This window comes from Antechinus flavipes, chromosome 4, assembly GCF_016432865.1.
Source record: "Antechinus flavipes isolate AdamAnt ecotype Samford, QLD, Australia chromosome 4, AdamAnt_v2, whole genome shotgun sequence".
In the NCBI taxonomy this organism is placed as follows: Eukaryota; Metazoa; Chordata; class Mammalia; order Dasyuromorphia; family Dasyuridae; genus Antechinus; species Antechinus flavipes.
This window is the reverse complement of record NC_067401.1, coordinates 296,925,743-296,933,117: the sequence shown is the minus strand read 5'-3', so window position 1 is coordinate 296,933,117 and position 7,375 is coordinate 296,925,743. Positions and strand designations below refer to the sequence as shown.

Here is a 7,375-nt window from a genome sequence, read left to right as displayed (position 1 = left end):
AAACACCAGTGATATACAGAGAGACCTCAAGTTACATTAAGCTTTTTAATGAAATGGGGTAAGGTTCACCAAAAAATGGGGTGAACTAATATACATAGCAATGACAGATAATAATAACTCATGCAAGAGTGTTAGAGTAATTTTTAATACACTCATTCATACATTTTTCTCTTCCTACATTCTTACATTCTATATATTCATATACATCTTTCTCTTCCTTCCTTTCTCTCTCTCTCTTCTCTCTCTCTCTTTTTTCTCTCTCTCTCTCGCTCTTTCTCTCTCTTTTCTCTCTCTCTAGCTCTCTCTCTTTCTAACTCTCTCTGTCTCTCTCTGTGTATCTCTGTCTGTCTCTGTCTCTGTCTCTCTCTGTGTGTCTCTGTCTGTCTCTGTCCCTCTCTCTCTGTCTGTCTCTGTCTCTCTCTATGTGTCTCTGTCTGTCGCTGTCTTTCTCTCTCTCTCTGTCTCTCTGTCTCTGTCTCTCTCTGTCTCTGTGTCTCTGTCTCTCTCTCTCTGTCTGTCTCTGTGTCTCTGTCTCTCTCTCTCTCTCCCCCCACCCCTCCATGGGTATATAAATGTATAACAAAGAAAAGGTCTCTTTTTGATACACAAAGTGTATTTATAAGCTTGGAAATAACACACATGGTAAGTACTGCCCTTAAGAGAGACTCCATACATCTCTAGGAGGAGAAAGACAGTGTGGGAATAAATACTTAATAGGAAAGTAAAAATCAGTAGGGGGAAAGAAGGGAAGAGAAAGAACATGGCATTTCCCTCTGACAGGCAGAATTTTCACCATTATTTGTCATACGCTGAGGATGTCAAGGAATTTTAAGGCTGCACTCTCTGCATTTTTCGAGGTTATTAATGAAATAGCATAGCAAGGTGAATTACATTAAACTATTTTTTCGAGCCATTCCAGAAATCTTCGTCCAAGTTGGCACGAAGCTGGAAAGTCGTGAACTTTTGACCGGAGCTCGGATTGCTGGGAGACACATCCTCCTCGTTAGTTTCGGGTGACAGCTCACTGTACCAGAGACTCTCTGCAGAGGAGAGAGAGAAGAGGGGGAGGAAGGTATGTCACTTGCATTTTCACAGGGCAAGAAATTCCACCCAGCTCAAATGTGCGTTTGGCCTATTGCCCGCGGCCTCGCTGAGCACATGACTGTCACTCTTCTGCCTATTTCTGGCCCGGATTTGGGCCCTGGTGGCTAAGCAAACCCCAGCAGCGGCTAAAATTAGGCAGTCAGGTTGTGACAACACTTGCTCATCTCCAACGAAGGAGAGACGTCTATTTAAAAGAAAGAGAAAGAAGCTGGACTGACTCAAGGGTCGGTGTCAGTCACATGTAACTGACGAGTTTCTGTTTCCATTATTTGCAGAACAGCTGAGGCGCCTTTGAGATCAACCCACCTCAACCAAGCACTTCCTGCCAGCAACCATCTTGGAATGGCGGGTTATTGGCAAAACCTAGATTTGCACTTTCTGTAGTAAGTTACGTGGTCCAACTAGAGAAGAGCGATGGGAAGCCTTCCAAATATCATGAATTAGAGGGCTATTCAAATGGGAGAAATGAAAGTGTTGTTGTATGTATTCCATTTTTCATACCTGCCATTCACGTGTGTATGACATATGTAGATATGTACATAAACAAGCACATATGCATATATTTATGTTGGTGTGTTTATATGTCCATGTACACACAATAGGCATGCATGCACACATTTAGGCTATATTATATGCCCAGGTGCACACATGTATATGCATGTATGTACACACAACATACACATGTATATTTATGTTTATAAATATCATCAATATTTATGTATATCTATATATGTACACATACAAATGCACGTGCCTGCCTTTATGTTGGTATGTATATGTATGGTGCACACATACATGCATGTATATATGCATGCACAATATGTGCGTACACATTCATTTGTGTTAGTGTGCACATCCTGCTGGCATATACATGCATGCACATGTACACAAAAGTGTACATGTGCATTTATGCTGGTGTGCACAATGCACACATGCACAATATACGTTTATGCATTTGTGGTGACTCACATATGTGTGTATGCATGCAAGTCACAAACATGTGTGCGCGCATTGGTGGTCATACATGTGCATAGTCATACATGTACACATCTGAGTGTATGTGAGCAAGCATGTGAGTATATGTACATAGCATGCATGTAGGTGTGTATCTATACATGCTACATGCACACATACACATACACCTCAGCCTCTTGAGTTATTTTGCTTCTGCCTCTCAGAATATATTCAGTATTGGAGCTATTTTTCACCATTACATGAAAACTATACTTGAAGGCCATGAGGATCATTATGTAGACTCATAGATTTAGATCTGAAATGGATTTTTATAACCCAGTTAACTCATCTCCCTATATATTATGCTCCACTGATCTAAAAAGTGGTCATCTCAAGATCTGACATTTTCTAAAATTGAGACCGTGCAAATTCGTGTGCAACTCTATGGCTCCATCTGGGTTTTCTTGGCAGAGATACTGGAGTGGTTTGCTGTTTCTTTCTTTGGTTCATTTTACTGAAACTGAGACAGGATCCAGCAGCCAGGAAATGTTCGAGATTAGATTTGAACTCAGGTCTCTCTGACTCCAGACTTGGCATTCCAACAACTACACCACCTAAACTGTCCAATAGTGATATTTACTGTTTTAAGGTTTGCAAAGTATTTTATGATATTTTTTTCATTTTATCCTTCCCATAATCCTGGGAAATAAGTGATATTATTTTTCCTATTTTATAGATGAAGAAACTGAATCAGACAAAGGTCAAATTGGTCCAGGGTCCAGTTTAAGAGTCTGAGCCTTAATTTGAATTCACGTCTTTCTAACTTCAGATTCAGTGCTATATCCATTGATAAAAATGTCTTTTTTTGAAAAAAAAACTGACATCTTATTTGAGTTGTAACCATTGAATCTAGTGAATTACTGTTCAATATAAGTTAAGAATGTAAATTGTTTTTATTGGCTTAGGCTATCATAATATATGTCCATTTTTTTCATAGCAAAAATTCTTAGAAAGCATCTTATGTGCTAGTTATTTCAACTTCCTTATTTCCTGATCACTTTTCAGTTTTTTGTAGTCTGGTTTCCAGATCGCAAATAAAATTGCTCTGTCCAAAATCACAAATAATATCTTCACTACTAAATCTGACCACCTTTTCTCAGTCATTATTTTACTTCTGAACTTACTTCTGAAGTTTCTGACACTGTCATCTTGTCCTTTTTCATTTTTTTTCTAGTTTCAATTTTATTTTATTCCCAGTCACACATTCTCTCCCTCTCCCACCACTCCCCACCCCATTGAAAAACAAGGAAGAAATAAAACCCATTATAAATATGTATAGATGCAAAACAAATTTCCACAATTGCCATGTTCCAAGGAAAACAATCAAGAAATATAAGAAAATGTGGTTTAGTCTGTAGTCAGCCCATCAGTTCTTTCTGGAGGTAGAAACATGTTTCATCATGAGTCCTTTGGAAGTGTGATTGCTCATTGGTTCAGAATTACTGAATTCATGAGCTGATTATCTTTATAGTATTGCTGTTACTGTATAAAGTGTTTTCTTGGTTCTGCTCACTTCACTTTATATAGAGTCATACAAGTCTTAGGATTTTCTGAAACAATTGTCCTCCTATAGCACAGTAGTATCCCATAACATTTCTATACCATAACCATCAGCCATTCTCCAATTGATGGGTATTCCCTCAATTTCTAATTGTTATTTTAATTAAATGAAATCTCTCTTTCTCTTCTTACTAAGTTTTGTTGGTGATGCAAAAATGCTGATGATTTGTGTGGGTTTATTTTATGTCTTGCAAACTTTGCTAAAGTTGTTAATTATTTTGATTATTTTTAAGTTGAATCTCTAGGATTCTTTAAGTCAAAGCTTCTTAAACTGGATGTCATGTGGGATTGCACAACTGAATGGAAGATCCTCAAAAATTTGGAAACAGTAAAAGGTATCAATTGCTTCTATATTTATTATTTTAAGGAGAGCTCTTTTTATTCCTGTGCTTTTGTATGTGTGTGTGTATATATTTAAATAGGAATAGGTATATTTTATTAGAAGCTTTTTCTGTATTCTGTATTCTATTGAAATAATAATATGATTTAATTGTTTTTGTTGTTAATATAACCAATTATGCTTATTTTCCCTATTGCTGAACCAACCCTACTGCATTCCCAGTATAAATTCACCCTATCATATAGCATATGTCTTTGTGATATTATTGCAATAATCTTCTTGCTAATTATTTAAATTTTTTGCATCAACATTCATTAAGGAAATTAGGTTATAGTTTTCTCTCTGTTTTTGCTCTTTTGATTTAATAACAACACCATTTTTATTTATAAAATGTAGATAGGATTCTTTCTTTCCAAATAATTTGTGTAGTTTTAAAATTAATTTTTCTTTAAAGATCTGGTGGAATTTGTAAATTCATTTGGTGCTGGGAATTTTTTTGTTCCTTAGGGAGTTTATTTATGATTTATTTAATTTATTTTACTAAGACAGGTTTATTTAAGTGTTCTATTTCCTATTCTATTAACCTGGACATTTTTAAATTTTTTTTAATAAATATTCATTCATTTCATTAAGATTGTCAGTTTTATAGGCACATTGCTCTACTGAGTCACTACCATATATTGGCCACTATCTAGACAAGAAGAAATGCATTTTGTTTATTTGATAGTGGAATGTATAGACAGTGGAACATTTGTTTTCCTAAGTCACCCCAAGAAGCTAATGATGGCTATTACTAGAGACCCTGGAAATAGAACATGTATCATTCTCAAATGAGCTATTGATATATTCCACATTCTACATCTGAGCAATCATTTAAACAACTATGAAATTATATTTTGTAGAAGAAATTCAAAGCCATACACCACTTAGTTCTGTAAATTTCAAAGAGAAGACAACGTGACTTCCATGCAGGACAGATTATAATCTCTTCAGTTGTCCAAAAAGAACATTCACACAGAGATGCAAGTGTATTTCAAAAACTTTAACTTAACATGAGATCACATTCTCATATTTGTTTGTTGAGGACAAGCTTATTGAGGCAATGACTATATCATAAAGCTTTTTTGTTTTCCCAACAGTTCTTTGAATATGATATACTAAATTAATGCTTTATGTTCATGATGAGATGTTATTGGAAGCCTACATTTTTTAATGGAGATCACACTGAAGTTTAATCTGTTTGCCCCCTATAGAAAGACATATAACAGAGGATAAGTCACTTTCATCAACAAATATTTATTAGACACCTACTAAATGTACTGTAATGTGCCAGGTTCTATGGTTACAACTGCCATGGTAGCTTATGAATACTAAAAAATAGAGAAACTTATAGATAATAAGTTTATTTCTCCCACAAATGTTTATTAAGCACTTGCTATGTGTGATTGATTGTACTGGGATGTAAGGTTGTAGAGATAAAGCAGGATCAGAAGACAATTTGAAGATGGAACTGGAACTCCAGGATAGAGCTAAAGGGTTAGGGGGAATATTAACATGGAGATGCTAATTAAAACCATGCAAGTAGATGAACTCACTCAGGATAAGTGAAATTACTCATAGTGAGAAGAAAAGAAAAGAAGAGGACAAGAAACATGACTAAGGATGGAGCCTTAGGTACATTTGGGATTCTGTAGGATAAAAAAGAATTGGTAAAGAAACCCAGAAAAGGAGTGATCATTTGAATGTGGTATCAAAAAATCAGCATTATTTCTTATTTTCAAGATAAACTATAGGAATTATAGAGAATAATTATTTTTAGATTACTGCAATACTCCCTAACTCTTCCCTCTTAAATAATACTTAACTGTCAGGCTGATCCACATAAATAAAAAGTTTTATTCTATTTTATCATGATCAAGAGCCTATACTGGATCACCATTATCTTTAATGTGAAGTACAAAAATCTTTACCTTGTTTGGGTCTCCTAGGTATTCTTTGCTCTCACTGATTTGACTTCATGATGCAGGTTGCAAACCATTTATATCTCCCCAATCTATTTGTTTTACCCTTATTTTATAAATTCTTAGCAGGGAACTGAAAAAACATTCAAGAGCTATCTTGTCTTTTTCAACTTCACAAAGTCACCATTGAACATTCTGACTACTTTGTCATTCTACGTTCTTACCACATGAACAGCTCATCTTTTCTTCCTGTCATACATTCCTCTGATGGCATCTGCTATTCCAATTCTTCAAAGTTTCTCATTGGCTAAATATGGCATCTTCTTCACACCTACATATGCCTTTCTATTTTCTTCTTTGTGATATTTATTTTAAATTCTAGGATGATTATTATATCTCCTGTCTCGCTTCCCTAGAGTAAAAACAGTTGGTGCTGGTAGAATGCTGATTTTTTTTTAAATGGTCCTTGGTTTCTGGAGAAAGCATGGAGTCATTAAAAGGGCTTAACAATTTCTCAAAGGAAATCTATATTTCTGTTTTCTTTCTGTACTATTTTGGATCTGATTAGTTGTCCAAAAGGCATTTATTATATGACTTTTGTTGTTTAGGCTCCCTCAGGTATCTCATAGTTGATAGAGCAATCTTAGATACTTGCCTGGAAAAGGCACTTAACCTCTGTTTGACTCAATTTACTTAACTGTAAAATAGTAATAACAAAAGCATTTATCTCATAGGGTTGTGAGGACCAAATGATATAATATTTATAAATGTTTAGCATATTGCTTATACATAGTAGGCCCTATAAAATGCTCATTTCTTTCCCTTCCCAACTTTAGTTCTATCCCATCTTTTCCTATAACTGTATCGATGACAAAAGAGCAAATGTGGTAACTTCACTGTCCTTGATGGAGAAAAATAAAATAGTTTGTCACAATAATTTTTACAGTATGTTTCCATTTACATTTTTCTTCTTCCATTTTCATCTTATTGCCCATTAATAGCATATTGCTTAGATGGATTACATGCCAAACTTTCTTCTACTAGGTTTTTACCCTCCATTGTTTCTTTCCACTTTATGAAGTGATGCTGCTCATAACCATTCATCATCCTTCTTTGTAAGATATTAAAACAAGTTTATATTCTAAATAAGAGTTGCTATTGACTACTATCTATCTATATTAAACTAGTAAGTCAAACATTCATTGAGTAAAACATTTTCTGAATTCCTTTGGTCTTATTCAGTGATTTATGTTAGTTCAATATTTTCCTAAAATTAAAAGTGAATTTTATTACACATTTCCATTTTTTTCATTATCAGTCATTTGTTTAAATAGTTCTGAATTGAGTTTTGTCAACTGCACATCAAATTATTTTCTGAATATTATTCTTCTAGATT

General features: G+C 34.7%; 1 long non-coding RNA gene across 1 annotated transcript in view; it reads left to right on the top strand.

Annotated features, from left to right (window-relative positions):
• The first annotated feature begins 588 nt into the window (after positions 1–588).
• LOC127562140 (uncharacterized) overlaps positions 589–7,375 on the top strand; it is a 33,590-nt gene continuing 26,803 nt past the window's right edge. The window contains exons 1-3 of the long non-coding RNA XR_007953616.1: positions 589–1,072; positions 1,380–1,487; positions 3,912–4,013. This is a non-coding gene — a long non-coding RNA (uncharacterized LOC127562140). The remainder of the gene's footprint in view (positions 1,073–1,379; positions 1,488–3,911; positions 4,014–7,375) is intronic.